We start from the raw sequence: 23,729 nt of genomic DNA, 5'->3' as shown, positions 1-23,729 counted from the left end.
GTACTCCTATTAAGGTAGATACTAACACCCTAAATATAGAGTGGGGGAAGGTTTACCGGAATTTGTACGGAGATTGATCTAACCTTGCCTGTTGTTGGAAAGGTTAATGTTAATGGCCACTAGTTTTTCCCTTTCTCTCCTTTTGCCTATTTTTACGTATGTCAGATGTTTCTCTCAAAACCTGGCTTTTCCTCGACTTTTAGAATATATATAGTACTCTTATCACTTTTGCTTAATTAGTATTTTTTTCCCAACTCATTACTAGCTCCTCTACTCTTACCACTTATTTTCTCCAATTCCCACAAATGGCCAAATTCTATCATTTTACTATTTATTTTATTAATTCAAATAAAATACAATTTATTCTAATAATTAACTAAAATTATAATAACTTCTAAACAACTAAATCAACCTCTTATTCTTTCTATACCTCTATTCCAAGGATACTTACCCACATAATCACATAACAATAATTTAAAAACATCAATTAATTATATAATATCTAAATAATTCAATTAAATTAATTAATCGAATTTCTGGTGTTGCAACTCTCCCCCGCTTAGAAAAAAATTTGCCCTCGAAAGTTAACTGAAGGAAACAAAGTCGAATATGACTCTCTCATCTGACTCTCTAACTCCCAAGTTATGCTTCCACTAGTTGGTCCTCCCCACACTATCTTCACCAATTCAATATCCTTACCACACAACTGCTTCAGTTCCCGATCCTCTATCTACATGGGTGATATCTCAACAATCAAGTTCTCTCTCACCTGTATATAATCTACTTGGATCAAATGAGATAAATCCATAATGTATCTCCTCAACTGAGACACATGAAATACATCATGAAGATTAGCAAGCGATGGTGGCAAGGCAATCTGATATGCCACCTCTCCCACCCCATGTAAGATCTGGTATGGACAAACAAACCGTGGTGTGAGCTTTCGAGACTTCAAAGCCCAACTGACACCAATGATTTGAGTAACTATCAAAAACACATGGTATCCTTCTTGGAACTTAAGTGTTTTCCTCCTCTTATGATGGTAACTCTTTTGGCTATTTTGTGAAACTTTCATCTTCTCTTGGATCATCTTGATCTTCTTAAAAGTTTGTTGCACAATCTCCCATCTAATCACCACACTCTCTCCAAATTCATACCAACACAGAAGTGTCTTACACCTCCTACCATACAACACCTCAAACGGGGCCATCCCGATACTTGAATGGAAAATGTTATTGTAAGTTAACTCAATCAGCGACAAGTAGTTATCCCAAGCAACCCTGTTCTAGCACACAAACCCTTAATATATCCTCCAAGGATTGAATAGTCCTCTCTGTTTGACCATCAGTCTGCGGATGATAAGCGGAACTCAACTTCAGCTTAGTACCCAACACTTCTTACAAAATTTTCCAAAACCTCGACGTGAACCTCAAATATCTATTTGACACAATGCTCGACTGAATACCATGCTGATTAAAAATCTTCTTAATATTCCACTCAACTAACTTCTGTAAAGCATAACTTATCTCAATCAGTATTAAATGATCTTATTTAGTCAATCTATCAATAATTACCCAAATAGAATCACATCCCTTTATCGTCTTCGAATTTTTTTTTACCAAATCCATGAAAATGTTATCCCACTTCCACTCCGGAATACTCAACGGTTGCATCAAACCCAACAACTTCTGATATTCAGCATTCGACTCCTGACAAGTCGAATAAGCATAGAAAAACTCAGATACTTCCTTTTTCATTCTTGGCCACCAAAAAAAACTTCTTCAAGTCCCGATACATCTTAATGGCATTGAGATGAATACTTAGCCCACTTCTGTGACCCTCTTCAAGAATACTCTTCTTAAGTCGGGGTATGTCTTGTACATAGACCCTGTCTCCAAACCTCATCATGTAATTCTCATCAATTCTGAAGTCACCACCATTATCTTGATTGATTAACACAAGTCGGTCAACCAATCCCACATTGGTCTTCTGACCCTCTCTGATCTCTTCAAGAGTACCATTGATCAACTTCAACATGTCCAACTTCACACTACTATGGGTCTCTTCACATACTAAACTCATGTCTCTGAATTTCTCAATCAACTATATCTCTCAAACCATCAACATTGACATATGCAAAGACTTCCTGCTTAATGCGCCCGCTACCAAATTAGCCTTACTCAAATGGTAACTTAAGCCAAAGTCATAATATTTCAGAAACTCGAGCCATCTCCTTTTCCTCATATTCAATTCCTTCTGATCAAATAAATATTTCAAACTCTTGTGATCACTGAACACCTCAAATATGGAGCTGAACAAATAATGCCTCTAAATCTTCAACACGAATACCATTGCTGCCAACCCAAGATCATGTGTAGGATAATTCCTCTCATGAACTCTAAACTGTATAGAAGCGTAAGCCACAACCTGACCATTATGCATTAACACCCTCCTAGACCCATCTTCGAAGCATCATAATACACAATAAAGGATTCACTAGGATTCAGAAAAATAAAAAATTAAGAAGACGTTAACTTCTTCTTGAATTCTTGGAAACTCTCTTCACGACGCACATCCTAAACACAGGCTTAACCATTTCGAGTCAACTGAGTGAAAGGTTAGACTAACTTTGAAAAACCTTCAATGAACTTCTTGTAATAACCAGAAAAACCTCCAAAAAAACTTCTAATTTCAATAACAAACTTCGCAGTCTCCCATTGTAACACAATATCTATCTTCGATGGGTCAACCACTATACCACCACTAGAAATCACATGACCAAGGAAAATCACTTCTCGTAATCAAAACCCACACTTGGACAACTTCACATATAATTGGTTCTCTTTCAATGTCTGCAATACAACTCTCAGATATTCCACATGCTCTTCATCCGATTTCGAATATACCAAGATGTCATCTATGAACACAACCACAAACTGGTCTAAATACGGATGAACGATTATATTCATATACTCCATGAACACTCCAGACGCATTATACACCCCAAATGGCATTACCGGATACCCGTAATGACCATACCACATTCTAAAAGCAATTTTCGGAATATCGTCAAGCTTCACACGAATCTGATGGTAACCAGAACGCATATCAATCTTCCTAAATACACAAGACCCTACCAACTGATCCATCAAATCATCAATCCTCAGAAGTGGATACTTGTTCTTGATAGTAACCTTATTCAACTGTCGGTAGTCAACACTAGCCTCATACTACCGTCCTTCTTCTTCACTAACAACATCGAGGCACCCCAAGGCGAAACATTCAAACGAACAAACTTCTTTTCAAGCAGATCTTCCAGTTGCTTCTTCAATTCATTCAACTCTGAAACAGACATACAATAAGGAGCCATCGATATAGGATTAGTACCAGGTACTAAGTCTATAGTAAACTCAACTTTACGCTCCGACGATAATTCGTTGATATTATCTAGAAGCACTTCCGGAAAGTCACACACTACTGGTAACTCACCAATCACAATTTTACTCTCAGCCTTGATAGAAGCTAATATCATAAACACTGAAGCATCATCCTTTAAAGAACTTATCCACTTGCTTAACAGACCAAAATAACTCATCACTTGAATCAAACTCTGGAAATGACACCGACTTGTCAAAAATAGTTGATATGAACTTAAAATCTCCATCTTCAACAAACTCAGGAAACAACATTGTCTTATCCAAAAACTTGTGCTCCTACAAACCTTGGCACGACGAACCAACTCTCCACACCTGAAACATCTTAGAGAAGCAAAAGCTTCTCCCCCTCATGTTTCAATCCTTCTCTGGCTAGCAAGCGGATTAAAAAGCAAACGAGTGCCGATAATGTTTCACACACATGTTGCATACCAGGGAACATATAAGAATTAAATAACTTGGCCGGATGGACCGACCTACTCTTATACCACTATGTAACACTCTAAACCCCGAAATAGAGTAATCATAGAATAATTCAAGCATTGATCATAAATCACACATTTAGGATGTCACTCATCATAAACAACGCATGTTCTAAGTAAGGTAAAACATTATAATACACTTGTCATTGCACGCTTACCTTCACTTAGGGTATTATCGTAGCGGAAATCATCAAATAAACATGCTTCATAATAATTAAGTCTCATTAAAATACCTTATTTGAATTAAAATAGTGTGGCAAAAGTCTCCACTATAACATAAGCTTAAACCATCAAAAGTATAACACACAACTATCGATTAACAAACACACAAATTGAATAAAACAATCAAACGTTCCTAACCCCGATGTTACAGGATCAGAGCAAGACTTCTAAACAACAATGAACTAAACGAAGTAACTCTGGGAGCTAACTTCCACTAACAACAACAAACTCTACTCCTAATTATCTACAAGATATCCACGGTGGACAACATCAAAGAAAAGGGGGTGAGAAACAACAAACCAATATAAATAGTATAAATAATACTAAGATAGAGAATACACAACAGACACACATTTATTACACATCCGCCAACAACATATTCTCACACCAAAATCATGGCAACATTTACATAATCACATCTAATCATCAACATCATGAACAATTAACTACACGACTCATTATGCATGCGGTACCATTCATGAACACTCATGTTCATCTCACTCTCGATCCCCATAATAGGTGAATAGCACACCAAATTGTTATCTTCACCATAGTTAACGCTTCACCAATACCCATATAGAATCAGCTACTCACTCCCGATCCCCATCATATGACCATAGCACATCAAAGTTCGTTACCATCACTATAGATAACACTTCACTAATTCCTCACTAGAACTAACTACTCACTCCCGATCCCTACCACTGGATCAGAGCACACAAAAACTAGACCAAAGTTCGTACACTATGATGCACGACTCTCAACAACATGCATTATCATAAAAAGGTTCACCAAAAGGATCCCCATACACATCTCACCACTTATGCATCACATCATTCATCATAGACAATAATGAATTCATGTTACAACATCATTAAACAACACCAAACAATAGCTACTTAACAAATGTAACTTCATAAGCATTTATTCATGTTACTTAACCAAAACAACAACACATCATCGTACAACCATAACAATCCGCTAACCAATCACACAAACCAGCACAAACATCCCTACATTAGGCACATGAATTCCTCTCAATTATATTACTAATCACTACTATGATGCAGCTCTGAGCATTACCTTTCTAACGCTTCAAACGACGCGTCATTTGGACTTACGGATTAAAAGTTATGGCATAAACCGTCGAGTAATTACACATGAAATTTTCGTGAATTAATTAGACCTTCCCCTTACATTCATCTTATGAAAACATTACCATTTGATGGTATTTCACGTTATCTTTTCAATACTTTGAACCGCGTCTCAGTCCAAGTTTCGAAAGTCAAGTTACGACATTTTTAAACAACATTGTGCTATCAACGTCACCAGGTGAGGATTTCCCCAACTAAGCGACAGTTTGCTGAGCAAAATCTCGCTAAGTGAGGACACACAGACCTGCAACACAAAATTACAAATTTCACTATTGGAGACCTTCCGGACCTTCGATTTCGATTCCGTAAAAATCTCTGATCTCAGAATTTGTCATACCACAAGTATTCAATGATTAAAACAACACATTCATAATATATCATCGATTATAATCAACAAAATCATTCAATCTCATCAATTCATATTTACCCCAAGCCTTCCAAACCCTCAAACATGGTGGAAAACATCAATATCTAAAAATAGAAAATAGTACACATATAGGCACACAAAATTCATTATTAAAACAACCAACAACATCAAAACTTCATAGCAAATTCAAAATTAATCACATCCCAATTGTCCTAAAGAGAGTACCTTTTATCTCCACCCGTCATGCAATACACATAAATTGGTAGCTCTCTTTCCCCCCTTACCTTAGATTTCCAACAATTGATGATGAATCAAGCAACTTCTATGACTTCCCTCTTCAAACTAACTTTTGTCTCTTTATCTCCTTTTGCCTCTTTATACGTATGTCAGATGTTTCTCTCAAAACCTGACTTTTTCCCTACTTTTAAAATATATAGTACTCCCATCACTTTTGTTTAATTAGTATTTTTTGTCTAACTCATTACTAGCTCCTCTACTCTTACCACATATTTTCTCCAATTCCCACAAATGGCCTAATTTTATCATTTTACTATTTCTTTAATTAATTCAAATAAAATACTATTTATTATAATAATTAATTAAAATTCTAATAACTTCTAAACAACTAAATCAACCTCTTGCTCTCTCTATACCTCTATTCCAATGATACTTACCCCCAAATCACACAACAATAATTTAAAAACACAAATTAATCATATAAATTCTAACTAATTAAATTGAAATAATTAATCGATTTTTGGGTGTTACACTTCCTATACTTATGTATTACCAATATAGAAAGATAGGCGTCCTATCAACAATAACATTTCTCGCACGTAACACTAAAGTGTTTTAGTTCCTAAAAGTGATCATAATTCCTCCCATGAATAGACGTTTGATGTTCCAAACAATATAAGCATGGGAAATAGTGGTTGGCAACCTGGGATGAAATTCTCCAAAACCCTCACCTTGATATTCAATCGCGATGGCTTGGCGACTATTCTGGGCCAGTCATATCTCGCTCGATCCGACCACCCTGATGAAGATCATCCCGGAATGAAGCTTAAGCCAACCGAATACACGGTCTAGCTTCTAGAAACTTACTAAGACCACTGGACTATCATGTACCTAATTACAAGAGATCCACACCTTAAGCATAGCCAATGGAAGTTTTCATTCCACGTCTAGAAGATAGCGATGTCGTTATCCATCTCTCTCATATATAGGAAATTGCACCATTTCAGATAACAAGTTTCAAACATAATTTGAATACTCTCCACTTTTTCAAATACTTACTAAAGCGTCAAAGTGCTAATCTTGCAGGTATACCTCCACTCCATCGCATCAGAAGCTTTACTCCACCGCAGCTTCCACACCTCACTCTATTTCTAATTCCAGAATGGAACAATAACAATAAATGTTTTCATACTAAGACGATAATCAGGCGAAGGAGAAATAAGTTCATGACCTTCATCTTACCAATGATGTTTGATGCAATGATGATATTATTCTTAAGGAAGAAGCACTGATTTTTTAAATGTATTTTCTTCCCTACATATTATATACTCCCCGCTAGTATGGGTGACTCAGGCTATGATCCTTACTAAAGAAACCCAAAACTCTGTTACTCAAAACAGGACAAGTTACTTATGCGTTGAATTACATGCACCCTTTCAAGGCGCCTGACCCCTGATGGATTCCAAGGTATTTTCTTTAAATTATTTTGACATATAGTTGGAGATGATGTTGTCTAACTTATATCATATGCTTTTATGACAAGTAGCTTCCACTCCTCCCTTTTTAGACTCTTATCGCATTAATTTCTAAGGTGGACAATCCCCAAAATTTTAAAGAATTCAGGACCATTAGCTTGGATAACACAATTTACAAGCTTATTACAAAGATTATGGTTAACAAATTGCATCCTTACCTAAATAAGATAGTTTGACCCTTCCAAAGTAATTTTTTTCTTTGTAAAGGGACAACTGATAATGTCATTATCATCCAAGAAATAATTCATTCTATGCATAAATCTAAAAAGAAAGAAAACTGACACGATGTTCAAAATAGATCTAAAAAAGGCCTATGATCATGTTAATTGGGATTTCTAGGAATTTTTTTGAAGCAAAATGGGTTTCCTCCCATTACTATAAAGTTTACATGCACTATGTAACTAGATCCTTTATGTCTATTAATTGGAATGGGAAACGACTACTAAATTTTGTTCTGGCTAGAGGTTTACAGCAAAGTGACCCCCTTTCACCCTATCTCTTCACAAACAATCATTAGGGAAATCGATGAAGGCCGTTGGAAACATGTCCGTCTATCTCGTAATGGACCCCCTTTATCGCATATAGGTTTTGTTAATGATGCTCTTCTTTTTGTGAAGGTTTATAACTCCTAGGAAATGATCATTTCTGATAACTTGAATCATTTTACCATGTTTTATGTCCTTAAGTGAATGTTGCAAAATCAAAAGTGTTCTTCTCCGTTACCACTAAGAGGAGTAAAATGAATTTAATTATCTCCAACACATGTATCAAGTGAACCCTTAATCTAGAGAAATACTAAGGATTTCCTATGTTGCATGGCCATATTCAATGCAAGGATTTTAGGTTCCTAAAGGACATAATCACCTAGCTGTTAGCATCTTGGCAACGTAACTTGTTAAATAAGGCTGGTCGTTTGAATCTAGTAAGGCATGTCCTAAACTTCATCCCAAATTATAATATGAAAGTGGCTTGGATATCTCAAACAACTCGTGATTTTATTGATAGAATGACTATGAATTTTTTGTGTAAAGGTAATTTAAACTCTAGTGTGCATCTAGTTGGCTGGAATAAAATTACTAAGCCCAAAAAACTAGATGGCCTTGGGATCTCTAAAGCAAGAGAGGCTAATACTTCTATGTTGGCTAAGCTGGTTTAAGGTGTTCATTGGGATTGTAATTCCCTATGGGTCCAAGTTTTGAAGCATAAGTACATAAGTGAGAAAAAATTCCTTAATATGAAAAAGAAACTGGAATCAGTTACTTGGAATGCAATTATGAAAGTTTTATCTACTCTAAAAGATGACCTTGAATTTAGATTGGGAGATCGAAACTCCTATTTCTAGTTTTCCAATTGGTTTAGGATAGGGAAGTTAGTGGAGCGGGTTCTCTACATGAATATCCATGATCTTGAAATGTGAGTGAATGATGTATACTTGGATGTGAATTGGAACTTCAACTAATTATATACTAATATTCATGTGGTTGTTTTTGACCTCCTGAAAGCGCTTCCCATTTGTTTGAATTCTATGGTGCTTAATTGATTAACCTAGAAAAATAATTTAGATTGAATCTGTACTGCTTTGGATGGTTATAATTGGCTCAATAGACTTGATTTTGTTCAAAATACAACAAACAATAACTTATGAAAGTGGGTGTGACATATTACTACTCTTGAGAAGGTGAAATTATTCCTTTGGACGGTTTTACATAAGTCCCTTCCTGTGAGATGAGATCGATGTTGAGTCATTGTGGTATGCTCTAGACAAATCTCTATCCTATAGACAATTAGGATGCTGAGACGATTGCACGTTGTTTGAGAGGCTATGAATTTGCTACTTGCTTTTGGAAATCTATTGGCTTTTAGACCCAATATTCTTTCAGAGGGATAATTTATATGATTAAATTAGATATGAAATTGATGGTTGCTCTATCTTTTTTATTGCTTGCTGGTGGTATGACGTGCTTGGAACAAACTGTGTCTTACGAATGAAGTGGTATCTTCCTATACTTTGAAACTCATCATAGTGAATTATGCTAATTTGTTAGCTAAATGTTTTCTCAAGCATTATCTGTCTCATCCAGCGAGAATGATTACATGGAATGCACGCAAAGGTAGTAATATAATTTTGAGTGTTGATGGCAGTCATCTCGGTTATCCCAATATTTTGGGTTTTGGTGGATTGATTCGAAATGATGATGATGCTTGATTTCACAGTTTTGCGGGTAATATTGTATATTCCAACATACTTCATGCTATATCATGGATTGCGTATGGCTTGAGAACTTGACATCAAAGACCTGGCGTGTTATTCTAACTCCAACTCTACTATAAAGCTTATCTCAAAGTTTGTTAATGTTTGACATCATTATGTCATGGTTCTTCATAACATTAAAGAACTTCTCTATAAGAAATGACGAGTTCAACTATTTCATTCTCTTAGAGGATAAAATGTGTGTGCTGACTATCCAATGAAATATGAAGTTAGTAAAGATATGACGTACCGGTCCTTTATGGAGTCTCATGTTAGAATCATCACTATTATCCTAGCTATTATATTAACTAATGCTAATAAAACTTTATTTTTTAGATAATTTTTTTTCCCTTCCTTTTCCTACTTGTAAAAAAAACTACTAAATTTAAACACTTCAATTTTAATAAACTATTTTTTCAACTGCAAATTTTAAACTAATAAACACCATCTATCAGCTAGCATTTTAATTGTCAATTAGTTTATTATTTATAAATTAGCCTATAGCTTACTTTTTGCAAACATATCCTTCCTATCAAATATCAACTCTTTTTATAAAGAAAAATTTGATTTTATATCTTTCCTTCTTCTTCTTTATGAATGAGAAATATTCCAACTAAATTTTATCTTAATTAAAGAGATAACAAACCGACAAAACTCAACATATATTTTTCTTTATTTAAAAATATGAAGAGAAAAAAACCAGCAATACCAACAAAAGCCACTAAATGATTTGATTTAATGTTTGAACTACCCATATTTGTATGTGTAATGCATCATCTATCTATTATACACCCAATAGGTGGATTCCTTCTGTCAACATTGGTGCATGTACAATATCACTACGTACTTGTGGCATTCCCTTGCTTGGCATGTCACTCACCCACCATGCAAAAACCACTACTGTGTGTCTTTATGTAAAAGGAATGGTATACGAAAGACTTCACCACGTGGCTGGTAAAGGTTCGAGTCCATATATAATTCTGTACCACAAATGGCTTCATCGTTGGTTTGTTTATGCTCAAGGTTAGGGGTGCATATAGGGTCAAATGCATTAACATAAATCTTGTTTCTATTGCCTATTATGGGAGGGTCTTAGAATTTGACATGTTTGTCATTACTAATATTGAGATTTTTGTTGGTTTTATGAAGAAATCTATACTAAATAATATAATAATTACTCCTTTCAATTTATTAATATTTATTATAAGTGTCGATTTAAGTATCAATGGGTGCACAGTCTTTAATGAATAAAACAAAAATAATGCTTAATATTATTTTTAGTAGTTTTAGTAATTGGTGTAGGAAAGACTTATCGAATTCACAAGTGAAGGGACGAATTAAGATTTGATGATAAATTCTGGTAATTGATTCAGAGTCTTAAAGTTCAGGTTCGATGGCAGAAATATTTATAAATATTTTGACGTTTAAGTCAATAACAATCGGAAGTAAGAGAGATATTTATAATTGAAATAGTATGTATTTGAATATGAGACCCTGGTTAGACTTTTATGCAAAAGTTCACATGAGACATATATTTATGTATCTCGATTTGCCTTGATCTGACGGTCCAAATCGCTTTATAGAGCAGTTGGGTTCTTTATCGCTTATAATATTTCTCTCGTTAATGATTTGAAAACATAATACTCTACAACTCTACTCCTCTCATTGGGAGGTTTCTCAGAGTAATGGAAATAACACGAGTTATGTTATAAATATATAACTAATTGAGCTTTTATCAAGTTAAACATTTTTTCTTGTCGAGCTAGATTTTACTGTTATTATAGTTAAGGAAAGCTCGCACGTTATTTGTGTTAGTTAATTACTTTTTAGGAAATGCATTTTGTTTAGTTTGTTCCACAATTCTAGTTTCAATATTCTCATCAAATACATAGATTTATTTCTAATGGATCAAGATAAGTTGGCATATCAATAAATAGAAATATGATATTTTATATTATTATTGAAGGATTATGTTCGATTATAGAACAATAATTGTTTGTGCGGGTTCTTGATGTAGTGGTGCGAGCTACTCTGACGCGGTTGCGTATGATGAAATTGTAAGGTTAGCATTCCTACGGCCAAATCAATTGTATGTTTGCGCATGATGGAATCATACCTTTTTGTCATTAACGCTATGGTATTTGTGCAATGGGTAAATAGGCATGTGGTCAGCCAAAAACAATCACCCCAAGGATTGTTATGGTGTGGTGCACGGAGAAGTCTTTCATGAAACTGGGTTGAGTACTCCTAACTGGGATCTTGTGTTGAGACAATTGCATTAAATGTCAATCTTATCATTGAGATGTTTCACAGATTTTCTTCACACGTAGCCCTAGGTTCTTAGGTTAGGGCATGGTGTTTTCCCCTAGAGTGCTCGAGTGCACTCAAGTGTTGTTACATTTTTGAGGTGTCATATGAACTGTTGATTTTTTATCATCCATTTTCTTTCATTCTGTAGCGTTGATTTGCTTGATTTGACTCCTTTATATAAAGGTTGTTTTGGCCTTTCAAACAATTTTCACCCCCTTTCACAACTGAATCTTATACTCTTTGTTAGCTTTTTATTCTTCCTATTCTTCTTCTCCTAAGCTTTAGTGAAACCTAATCTTGACATGTTTTTCTTCTTGTTTGGTCAATTGAGCCTAGTTCATCTGCATTATTAAATTCCTTTTGATTTTAATCGTTCTTTCGCTTCTCTTCTTACTCAGGTACTACTTATAGAGATTTTCTTTACATTTGTTGTTTATCTTTCCAATATCCATTATGGAAATTATAGAAAATATACGTAAAAACTTAATGAATGGGCCTGATGGCAAATATTCTTGGGTATCACTGATAAACGAGAATTCTAATATCCTAAATGTTGAACCCTTAGAACTTAACAACACAAATCCAACTTTATTGTACTTAGTGAGAAATCTAAGTATGGAGAAGGTTCTATAGATAATGGTGATAATCCCCCGGTACTTATATCTAAGGGATCCATATGAAGTTATAGAGGCTCGAGATGAGATATGAGGTCTCTTTTTTACAAATACTTTTAGGGAGACACATGGTTGGGACCCTAGTGATATAAAACTTAGGAAGCATCTTATTAAAACATGTTAAATCATATTGAAGGATAATAGAACTACACTTAACTTGATTTTAATTACAAAATAAATAATCAATTATGGTCATTATGATGCGGCCGACTCAAATGACACAATTTATTCCATCAAAATTTGATTAATCTTTAAATTATGAACAAAGTGGATAATATTGAGAATTTTAAGGTGTACATAATTCTCTAAATAAAACATGAGAAAATAAATGCTAGGAGATATAGAGAGAATTATATTTTCTATTTTATAGAAAAAGAAATGTAGAGAATCCATTCATTAATCAACCAGTAAGACATATATATAAAGAGAATTCTGTTATCTATTTTATAGAGAAAATGTAGAAAATTCCTTCATTAATTAAACAGCTAGACATTATAAATGGTCTTGTATTAAATAATACTGAAATTTTAATATAAAATTTTATAATTGTGTAATTGTTTATTTTTATTCCAAAAACTCAACTCAGTTAAATTTACACTTTAATAATTAAAAAAACATTTTTTAAATAATAATAATTCAAGGTTATATATATATATATATATATATATATATATATATATATATATATATATATATATATATATATATATATATATATATATATATATATATATATATATATATATATATATATATATATATATTAGCCAGTTAAATGAACGAGGGACATTGTTGTTTTAGCTAATTGTCTTTTTTTAAAGTGATTTTTGAATTTTAAAGATGTTTTTGTAGCTTGTAATCTGTGTTTAGGTATGGTGTAGTTTTCAGTTTTTTTATGGAATTGTTTTGAACAGCTAATTTTGTTTATTTTAATATTGTACCGAGAACCTTTTGTTGTCACTTAAAATTTCAATCTTATTTATATAAAAACTTAATAAAAACAAAAATAAAGCAAATAAAGCAAATAATTCACCTAATCATATAGTTTGTGCTGTTAACTTTGTTTTTTATTTCTTTCTAAAATACATGCATGCATGTATAGGTAAGCAGACGCACATTATTTATTAATAAATAAATTATATGGGATAAGTCACATACCCGTATTATTTCAAACATTATTTTCTCAGAAATAACAAAAGTGAAAATATTAATTAGTTAAACTGACAAATGGAATAAAAGTAAACAATGATTAGATTCTTTACAATAAAATAAGTTAAAATATTCTCTTGCTTATTGTTTAATAATAATACATCAAGCCATGTATTCATACAATAAGACGGAGATGTTCAACTAATACGAGATGAGAAACAAAGTATAACTCAAGATTCACAAATCAAATCCTTATGATAAAAAATATAATCAAAATTAATAATCACTTTTTCATTGGTTAAAAAAGAGAAACAATCGCTTTATTTTGTTCCAATATTCCTGGTCATTATCAGAAAGTACATACATCAGCATCTTTACAACTCGACCGGTTTAAACCGTCGACCGGTTTTCCGGTCCGAGCCGGTTAGATTTGAATTCATGACTTGGACAAATATATAGTGCGCTTCTGAACTTATCTTTTGCTTTAACATGTTTCATTTTACACCCACACGTGATCAACTGGTCCCACGTGTCTGAGAACTGTCGCGCATGCACACGTGTGCTCACACCTTCTTTGATCCTTCTTTATTAGGAGTATCTATCAACATCAATGTATTCATCACTCATTCTCATCCACACACTATCCCTTTCATATTAAGAAATATATTAAACAATGTGCTTAGAGTATTCGTTAAGAAAAATATAGCAATAGTTAGATGGTTTAACCATGGTTGATATTGAATTTGATAAGGAATGTCACACTTCAATCTCTTACGATTGTGATTGGAAAATGACTAAAACTATTTGATATCATAATCAATATAGTGTTTGGATAATGTGATGAAAAAAATGAAAAATTTGTGACTAATATATATTTTCTTTAAATGTTGTTTTAAATATAATTTTTTTATTTTCATATTATTAACTAGAATTTTTTACTCAAATAATCCATTTTTTAAAAAAATATCCACATTTATGCAACCCTTAAATTTAAAGATGAAGCGTCAATTGAATTGGGTACAACAGATGGTGTTGTCCATCCAATTAACGTCTGTGTGTAAAAAATAAAAGGCGACACCAATTGATCTGGTTCCTCTGTGTATTGTGTAATTTTTTTTTGTATAAATAGAGTTGTTGTTTAATTCATTTTTCGACATCTCTTTTAATTATATTGCAAATATGGTTCGTCTTGGTCACCGCCATGGAAAATTGATTTATTCAAGGGACAAGTCTCCGATGGAGATGCTCTTCTGGAACATCTGTCGTTTCGAGCAACTACAGAGGGAGTTGGTTCGTTGGTTATACGGAAACATACCTGAAGGCGAAAAAATTAGAAGTATTGAGAAACTCGATGCCTTTCGTGGATGAGTGTGAGTTAAAAATGATAAGGATGCCAGAGAAGTGATGTTTGGACCAAATGATATCAGTTTGATTGTTGTAATCAGTTAGAAATATTGTTTTTAAATGTTGTGGTTAAGTATTTTTATCTATTTTGATATCTGTTGTTTGTGTTGTTTATTTAGACTTGTTCAGTTTTAAGTGTGTTTAAGTTGGAGTGATGTTTGTTGTTAACCTTATTGTAACAAAAAGTTATTAATATATCAAAATCAAAGGTTAAAAAAATTGAAAGGAGGTACTAAATTATGATGTAGAGGTTGCTCTGAGATTGAGACATTTTTTCTTATTGTGTCCGGGTTGACGACATATACTACATAATCTTATCATTTTATCAGTTGTATTCATTTTTGTTCTAATACGTGTGTTGTTTTACTGTCCTTTTTTCTTTCTTCGCATCTCATCGTTGTGCAAAACTATGTCCCCTTGATATGGAGGCTAATATTCCTCCATTGCTAGCATTGAGAAGCTTTCGTTATAGACATTCATGACGGTAATGACCTTGTAAACATCAGATAGATGGTTGTAAACGTCTTAGAGAGTATGTGCGCATGCCGCAATGACATGGGAGCAAAGAATACAGAAGGCCTGGAACTTTCCACAGTCGGACCAACTTCTGTTTATTCTGACAACATAGGATAAATTTGGCATCCCCTCATTGTGGTCCATTGTTTCCTATACACTGAAATTTTGCCTATAACAGTCAAAGATTATAATCGCGTGTGTGCTAACTTTGATAGTTTCCACTTTCATCACTTTCATACAATATTCACTGAATAATTGACCCGGCATTAACACTGCACTTCATCTTTCGCCTCAGGTTGCGAAGGTCGATGCCAACCTAAAATAGGTTGTTCTCACCAATACGATTATTGGTAGATTTCTAATGCCTTTGAAGATGTCGTTCATGCATTCCACAAGGTTTATTGTCATGTGGTCCCATCGATATCCTCTATCAAATTCCCTTGTCCACTGCTCTAATGGTATGTTATCCACCCACCTTCCTGCATCTGTATTTGACAATCTAATTTCGCCACGGTAATGTTGAAATGACGACTGAGTTAGAGCATACCCTGTATTCACCATTTTTTGCGAAGGTTCTTGTCTTTGATTGCACACATGAAGTTTTGTGCGATATGTCTAATGCAATAGACATGGGTAGAAGGAGGATTATGCCATCCGTTATCATGGTTGTTGTAAGCACTCTCAGTAGGAGCATGTCTATCTGAAACCAAACAGAGATTGACTTGTGGAGCGATATGTGTTCTGAGATGACTAAGAAAGAAACCAAAACCACCAACAGTTTCACCTTCAATCAGAGCAAAGACAATGGGAAGTACATTATTGTTGTCGTCTTATGCAACGACCATAAGCAAGGTGCCTTGTATTTTCCGTATAACCATGTTCCATCAATTCGAATAATAGATTTATAGAATGAAAAACCTTTGATGCATGGTTGAAACGCCCAAAAGAGTCGGTGAAATATTTTATTTCCATCAACATAAATTCCGTCTGGCGTAAATGCTGACAATGTCTCCATAATTGCAACAGGCCCCTGTGCGTATGTTTTAAGTGCCCATGAAAACCGTGGCAATTCTTTGTATGAATCCTCTGAGTTGCCAAATACTTGTTCAACAATATTTGCCCTTGTAATCCACCCCTTCTTGTAAGAGGGGGTATAATTATATCGTGTGACGATATGAGATATTATTATACTCACATTCACTGATGGGTCTTTGTTAAAAAGCGGCAAAATATCTTGATATATCAATTCAATGCTTAATTTTTGGTGATCTTGTACAACATTAGTGACAATTCAACTGTGAGGTGGGTCTATAGAAGCAATCTCCCAAGAACCAACGCTTTTTGTGTAATAGATTGGTCATTTAAGTTTTTTTTTTCTAACAACTTGGTCCTTTAGATTTATTTCAAATCTTTTTCTTCATGTTTAGAACATTTATAAATTTGTGACTGTTGTATTTTTGGTTGCACTTCATCATTTTCATACACTCAAAATAATTGCATTCATAATTTGCACATTCACACTATTAAAAAAAGAGTAACAGTGCACACGTTTGATAACTTAAAGGACCGGGTTGATACACACAAAAACTTAAAGGATTAATCTATTACACAAAAATAATTTAAAAGACCTTTAGTGTAATTTTACCTATATATCATGTAATTTTACATATAATTTTAAATTGTAAATTCATAGCAAAAGACTCTTTCAATTATATGATAGATTATTATATTTAAAATAAATATTTTTTTTATCAATTGTCATATAAATATATAATGATAATAAAATTTTCTTAAAAATATAGTGGGACGCATGCCCTTATCGGGGCCAATAATGATAGTTCTTGTGGTCTAATGGAGGATTAACAAGGGTAAGGGCAGGGTTTTCAGTAGGATAGAGATAGTATGGATTGGAAAAATTGGTGGAGATATTATCATGTTTGGCAATTGCCATTGGAGGTTGATAGAAAGGGGAAGAAGAAGTGGATAAAGAGTGTATCACAAGGGAAAAATTTTCTACTAATTCTATGTTAAAGTAATGACTTGATGAATAAACAAAGTCATCTTTATTGATTGAAAGAGAGAAAAGAATGAAAATCTTCATTTTACATATGGAGAGATTAAAGAGGAAGTTAGTTATCAACTCTAACTAACTTCCATAACTAACTTGAAAAAAATAAAAATTACTAGCACTTAATAAACCAATCACAAAGATACATAATTACAATTAAAAGTTGTTACTTGAATAGCAAGTAACTGTATGATTAACATATTTTAATTTATTTACATAATTACAATTAAAAGATTTTCAATATGTTCTGTCCTAGACAAATATTGTGGGTAATTCAAGTGTTTTTGAGGAAACACTTTCTGCAAATTAATTGGAGGCCCTTAGAAGTATATATTTTAGCAAATGTTTTTTTACAAATAGTTATCACCTATCACATTTCTTTTAGGCTATCTATAAAATAAAAAAAATCACTTATGCTGAAAATCTCAAATCTTTCCATGAATGTTTTGCTGTCATGAATTTTTTTCCAATTAATTTTTCAAATTCAATTATATATTTGTTGTGTATTAATTTAAACTTAGTTAGTTGGTTATTATATGTATCAGTTTCTCTCTTCAAATAACAATTTTCTCTTCCCAGTCAATATTCATTACTCTCTCTTCTTCCCTTCCACTCAAACACTCTCTCTATCTTTCTCTCAATTAACTTCCGCATTCGCAAGATGTAAACACCAACATATGGTATCACGAGATCGATTCTGATCCAGATTCAATAGTAATTGTAGCGATGGTTGGAATAGGCAATAACTTTCCTGCAAATTTTCCAGTTCTTGATGGAAAGAATTGGGAATAATGGTGAATTCAGATGAGAGTCATCTTCAATATTCAAGATGTGTCTGAGTATATAGTAGATGGGCTTCAAACGCTTGCAGAAAATGCCATTGACACTCAAAAGGAGGCATACAAGGAATCCAAGAAGAAAGATCAGAAGGCTCTATTTTACATTCACCAATGTGTTAAAGCGAAGGTGTTTGATAAAATAGCTCAGGCTGCATTTTTGAAAGAAGTATGGGATATGCTGGAAAAATACTATGGTGGAGATGCCAAGATCAAGAGGGTGTGCCTCTAGTCTTTGAGAAAGAGTATGAGATATTGCATATGAAATAGGGTGAATCAATATTAGATTTCTTCACAAGGATTCAAAACTTGATCAATCAGATGAAGAATTATGGAGAGACTTTGATAGAGCAAATGAAGGTTGAAAATATACTTCAAAGTCTCACTCCTATATATGATATGATAGTAGTAACAATTAAGGAATCCAAATATATGGAAATAATGAAAATGGAGGATCTGCAAGGATCTTTAGAAGCCAGAGAACTGAGACTGAATCAAAGAGAAACAGATAAAGATTCTGAATAGGCCCTGATTGCTAATTCAAGAAAGGGAGGTTCTTATGACATGAAGAGAAGATGGACACAGTGAAAAGGAAAACACCATAGAGAAGCCATACAAGATAGCAAAGAGAAGAAGAAGTTTGAAGAATGATATGAATCCTCTAAACGAGGAGGAGGATCTAGCAAATTTCAAAAGAAGAAAAAGTTTCAAGACAAGAGAAAGATTCAATGTTTCAATTATGAGAAGTGTGGTCAATTTGCTTTAGATTTCTGGTTTGGAAATGGAAAGAAAAAGACTAGTGTAGAGGAAGCTAATATGGTGCAAGATGATTCAGATTCAGATCCTATTATCTGATGATAACTACCTCTGAAGGGGCTCCAACCTCTGATGTGTGGTATTTAGACTTTGGTTGTTCTAACCACACGATTGGACACAATGGGTGGTTGACTGACTTTAACTCAAACAAGAAGACAAGTGTAAACCTGGAAGATAGCAGAAGCTTAATTGCATAAGGCATGGGCAATAAAGGTGAGAAAAATACAAAAGAAGGGGGATTGAATTGTGTATTCTTAAAACAAATTATTTCACTTATGAACCAGAAAGTTTAGATTCTAAACAATGTTCAGACTCTGATATCATAATCAAACACATGACAGAAATATAATGTTCAGAGTAAATGCAAGCAACACACAAATATTATCCTAGTTCCTCTCCTTAACTAAGAGTAGTTCAATCCTCTTACCCTAATAATTTTTTTTCACTATAACCAAACAAGTTACAAATTTCTCAAGCACACTTGCAAGAGACTTTAATGCTCAATCAACCTAGAAAGAGACTTCTGCTCAAGTCCTCAGACAAGACATTTCCTTTCTTAATCAACCTAGAAAGAGAATTCCTTTCTCAAGTCCTTAGACAAGAGAACTCCTTGCCCAATCAACCTAGAAAGAGACTTTCTTGCTCAAGTCCTCAGACAAGCGACTTCCTTGCTCAATCAACCTATAAAGAGAGTTCATTGCTCAAGTCCTCAAACATATAATTGTGTATAGTTGTGATTGGGTGTGAAATTATGGTGATATTAATTGTGCATTGAATGTGTATTATGCTCTATGTTTCTCTACCTTCATATTCTTTACACTATTCATATCGAATGTTGTTTCTCACCCATTTGCTCCATGTTGTCCACCATGGACGTCTTGCAAATACTTTGGAGTTATCATTGTTGATATGCGTGGGAGGTGGCTCGTTGGAGCTTCTCTTCATTTTGTTATTTATCACTTTATCCCACATTAGGGATTTTTAATGCTCTGATCGAATAACATCGGGGACGAGAGTTGTTATGTTTCGAGTTGATATTGTTTTTTTTAATTTTGAAGTTTATTACTTTATTTATGAAGTTTCTTTGAAATGTTTTTCCGCTGCGTAGTTTAAAATGATTTGATATGTTTCGAAGGGTTGTTGTTGGTGATACCATAAATTGTCATGTAAATCTTTTTAAATAAATTTTGGGGTTTAGGGTGTTACGGGAATGACGACCAAAGGTTACCGTCATAAAAGAATCTAACTATCTTAATACTTTGGACATCACAAAGTTGTTTGAAAAACTTTCCGAACATGAAAATGAGATGAAACGACACACGGATAGCGAAGTAAAGTTGAAAAAGAAAGAGAAAGGTAAAGAGGAGAAAAGGGATATTTCTTTGAAATCTTTTTCATCTAAAGCAAACACGTCAAAGAAAGAAAGTGATAATTATGACGAAGAAGCGCCTAAAGAAGAGGAGATGAGTTTATTCGTTAGACGCTAAAACTGATACTTGAAAAGAAACAAACTCAAGCATTTCGACAAAGGTTGGTAAATTTTCCAAAGATTCACCCGCCTAAAAGAGAACATAAGAAAAAGGATGATGATATCACATGTTATGAGTGAGGAAATTTGGGATATTATAATATAACCTGTCCAAATCTCACTAAACATTATAAAAATAATGATAGGGAATTCTACAAGACAAATAGCAAAAGCGCCAAAGGTCGTAGAGCCTATATCGCGTGGAAAGAAGAGGATGAGAGTTCCTCCTCAGATTCTTGCTCAAGCTCGGATAATGAATGTACTAATTTATGTTTAATGACACAAAAGAAAGGTGAAGGACTCATAGGTATATACTTCTGATCCTAAAAATATACCTTCATATCGAGAATTATCAAAAGCGTTTGATGATATGTATGCATGTTTTATAAATGTTTTTGAAGAAAAATTCTCTCTAAAAGAAAGTGTTTGAAAAACTTGAAAATGAGATTAATGATCTTAATAGCTCTTTGGATTCCTTAAAAAATGTGTATACATTTCTAGTTGATGAATATTTTAATGTTTATGACACTTTAGTTGAAAAGATAGAAAAAATATAGTGTATTACTTGTCCAACTTTAAAATCTAAAATTAAAAATATCAAAAGAACAACTGACTCATGATATTTCACTATCGACTACTAGTTCTACTTCCTCAGTAGTAGAGGATTCATTTTTAAGAAAAACGGAAGAAAAAAAAATTCATCAAACTGTATGTCATTATCATGGTGATAGATGACACATTAAATCTCTTTATCATATTAGAAATGTTCAAACTCCTAATAATAAAATAACATAAATGCCTAAGTGTTCCTTAACTAAGTATGTATTACTTATAAAATAAATATAATTATAATAGTAATTATCAAAATATGTGTTATTGATATAAATACACGAAAAAAATATTCACTAGTTCAAATACGAGAAAAATGTATCATTTACACATTGATAAAGAAAATATCTTTACAACAATGTGTGAATCAAATATTCTTTTATAGTGAGCCAAATGTAATACAATTTTAATTTTTTTTTGTTATCACCTAATGCAAAAATTATATTATATGAGAAAAATGGAGCTACTAATCTAAATATAAAAAAGTGTGTGTCATCTTGTAATGACCTAAATATGTTTACACTATAATATAGTATTAATTGAGTTTTATATAATTAAAATAATGACTGCATGCAAAAATGTATAACATTGATGTAAATAAGGGGACATATTTATGTATGAGAAAAAATATACTATTAATATAAATACGAGGAAAATATGTGTCATTTCTTAATTAGTTAATTAATAATATTTTTACATAAGTGTGTGATTTTGATTTTTTTTAGTTTTAGTGAATGAATGTTAATATAATTTTCTCATACTGCAAAAATTATATTTCCCAAAAATACATTAAAAAAATGTGCTATTGATTTAAATAAATAAAAAATGAGTCATTTTTTATTATTTAATCATGATTATTAATTAAACTTATAAAATTAAAATAATAATTATATAAGTATATGTCATTGATATATAAGTACGGACAAAATATATACACGAAAAATACGTCGTTTATAAATTGATTAAATATGTTTTTACATAAATATGTAGAAATGATTTTTTATTATCATAAATTTTACTGAATAAAAAAATCATACAATTTTAGTGATTTTTGTTGTCCTCTATAATTGAAATTAGATTATTTTTATTTTAATAATTTTTTATCTGTATACTTAATAAATATTTTATTATAGATGTGAATGGTTGTCCATACATACCCTCTGTATTATATTAGAGTATCTCCAATGGAAGCTTTGAAGTATTGCTCCAGCATAACACAATTCAAAAGTCACTTTTCACTATTGGAGAGAGAAGTTCTTTCTCCAGCTGCTGCTACGGTTGCATTAGCATGCAACATAGTTTTAAATTCAAGTGACAATAAAATAATTCTTTTTAATAATGGATAGTTATATATGAGTTAAAATTATGGTATCCAAAATGAGTTTTTCACAGCTATACTGAAAATTAGATGAGTTGCTTCAAATCAACCCAAAAATAAATACAAAAATAAATAACACCATTAGAGATACTCTTAGTTGAGATATTCACCTCTCCAACAAGAAATACTAATTTTTGTTCACTAAGTTTCATATAATAAAAATCTACCGATATCTCTCATAGGTTTGCATGTATGTGTAGGAAACAAACACAAGTAAGGTCATTCTCACACACCACAGTTCATATATTGATGTTAGCACTTACTAGTATATTGATTTGAATGGTGAAAGGGATATATTTGCGTGGAGGGGACCTTGTCCTTGATTGGTGTTGCTCCCTATATGCTATACAAGAGAAACTCACCATTAACTAAGGTTGAACTTTATATAATTTAATTCTTTGTTTTAGATTTCTCTTTTATTTAACAAATATTACTCTTCTGACGTGGAATCAGAATTTATGTTGATTGATGACGTGTCACTATTATAAATATTATATTTTATGACGTAACTTTCACCTTAGTTATTGAAAAATCGAGGTCAAATAATCTGGAATGCGCTAAATATTATTTTTAAAAAACTTTATATTTTACCTTGATTTTTTAGAAAAATCGACGTAAAATGTTATTCGGTGTTTGAGCTTCGATTCCCAACTTCTACAATTTTTATGTTTTATTTACAACTAACAAGATGCCTTTATTTTTTATACATTTTACGTTGGATATTATCCATCGATTTTTGAAGAAAATCGAGATAAAAAC

The sequence above is a fragment of the Lathyrus oleraceus genome, chromosome 4, assembly GCF_024323335.1.
Source record: "Lathyrus oleraceus cultivar Zhongwan6 chromosome 4, CAAS_Psat_ZW6_1.0, whole genome shotgun sequence".
NCBI classification, from domain to species: domain Eukaryota; kingdom Viridiplantae; phylum Streptophyta; class Magnoliopsida; order Fabales; family Fabaceae; genus Lathyrus; species Lathyrus oleraceus.
Note: the sequence above shows the minus strand (reverse complement) of the source record.